Source organism: Anarhichas minor, unplaced genomic scaffold (genome assembly GCF_050575085.1).
Source record: "Anarhichas minor isolate MPS153535 unplaced genomic scaffold, ASM5057508v1 ptg000014l, whole genome shotgun sequence".
NCBI lineage: Eukaryota > Metazoa > Chordata > Actinopteri > Perciformes > Anarhichadidae > Anarhichas > Anarhichas minor.
The window spans coordinates 14,315,464-14,317,773 of record NW_027466460.1 but is presented as its reverse complement, the minus strand read 5'-3'; positions in this window follow the sequence as shown (position 1 = coordinate 14,317,773).

Genomic DNA, 2,310 nt, shown 5'->3' with positions numbered 1-2,310 from the left:
GCAACCAGAGGAGTCGCCCCCTGCTGGCCATGTGAGAGAATGCACGTTTAAGACACTTTCACATCGTCTTTTAGTCATAGTATGTCAAAGAATGTCATGAAATAAAGTCTTAGTTATATGTTGAAATAAAGCCATAACAGTATGTCTTAAAGTCATATTGGATTGAGGGAGAATGAAGAGTTTTCCTCATCACTTAGAGATTAAAGGAAACAACTCACCAGACTGGTTGTGTATATTTAAAGAGGTTTTATTGAGGCTGTACAGGCTGTTAATGTTCCCTCTTTGGCTGTGGGTCAGGACACACTGACCCGTTTCATCCCTGATGTTACAATGATTCTGCATTAGGAATAGATATCCGCTGATCGGTAACGGTAAATGTCAAAGATATGTTTGCTTCGTCACTTCAAAACAGAACCTCCATTAAGGAGTTTAATCAAATTGAGATTTAATTTTCTATTTGTGTAGAAATAGTCTGACAGATATCCAAATCAAAAAACATTTACATGTTTGAAAATGTATAATTGCTGCCAAAAGGAAAAACAAATATTCAGTGAACTACAATGAGCATCATCAAAGTAAGATTTCATTTAATTTAATTTTAAGGCCATTTTCACAATGAAATTGCTAATAAACAATTTGACTGATGAATGGTTTGAATCCTTTCATTTTAATATTGGCAGGTAACTTTGAGGACTCTTTAAAGCACGACAGTTTGCGTTGTTTCTTTACTTTATTTTAGATGAAAACAGACTTCAGTGACTGGAACTGAATCATCACTTCATTATAAAAACGAAGGTTACATGAGAAGTACAAACTACTTGCTCTCCAGACACAATTTGCATTAACCTTCACAGTAATCATCATCAGGTAGATCTCAGGCAACATCAGCACCAATACAAACATCAGAGAATGTCATCTGCGCACCAGGTAGTTATTTACAAGTTCATATAAAAAAAATACACTGTGAGTTGTAGCACAAACAATACAACAAATATTGTAACTCTTAACACCGCCTCAGGATCATAGTGGTGATATTTGTGGTCCACTTCTAAAATAGTGAGCATACAGTTGGGGGGATGAGGGGGGGGGGGGGGGGGGGGCAGTCTAATTTTAACATATAGTATTGATAAAATAAAGAATAATTTCAGAGTTTTATTTTACAATCAATAACTCGGCTCTTATTTAGCTTCATCAACCTCTGTAGATTGTCTGTTAATCACTTTATTACACATTAAACATGAAGAAAATGCTTCCGATCTATTTTTTTTAAAATAGTTGGCTATTTAGTTGGGTTTTCAGTCAGGAAATCTTCGTTAATAAGAGACTTTTGCAGTCTTTAAAAAAAAAAAAAAAAAAAAAAAAACTGACAATATCCCGTAGAATTCATTGAAACGTCAGCGTACAATTCTTGTTAATATGTTGAAACTAGTAGAAGTTTTAATCTCAGTCCCTTTAATTGGCTGTTAGCAGGACGTCGTCTACATTTGTGATCAAATCTGGAGAACAGTTCATTGTAATTGAACAGAAACTTTAGGCTCAAAAAGTCTTGGATGAATTCCCTTAAAATCAGTCTTTCGGTATACTGGCCACACCCATTTTTTGTAGTAGTTTGGGAAACTGTCAGAAGAAGCTCCCGATGGCTGTCCAGGAATAACTTCTGATGCTTTTTGTAAGGCGAGTGTCGAGGTTTTTAAACCTTTTAAAGGCTTTTTTTTATTTCAAGGCCCTTAGGAACCTTTCTCTCAAGTATTTTGATCATTGCAGAACATTTGAGAATTATATCCGATTGTTTTACGCAGTTATCTTTCAGAACACATCTATAAGAAATCAATAAGGAGTTTCACTTTTAAAATACATAAAAACACAACGTGAAGTTCATTGTTCGATACCTTTTCAAATGATTATCAACTGCTCGGTCAATGTGTTTTAAGTTCACCTTCTGGCTATTTTTAATAAGATCCCCGTATTCTAGATTTAGTGTCACTTTCTTCTGATTTTGGAGAGAAACTTAAAACCAGGAGTCAGATTACAAACACGCTGCACAAACAAGATCAGAAACTATGAATCTGAATTCAGTTACAGGAAGAAAAGTTAAACGATCTTACCTGCAGTGTGACATCATGAATACAGTGAGGTCTGAACAGCTCTCAACGGCCAGAAACACATAACACTCTAAGAGGATTGTAGAAATGTTCAATTCAAGTAAGAAAATGTAGAAAACACCAGATTGTGTTAAGTGTGTTTTGTGTTTTTTCCCCTCGTGGCAGCAGCAGCAGCAGCAGCAGTGTTGTTGTTGTCGCTCTGCAGACC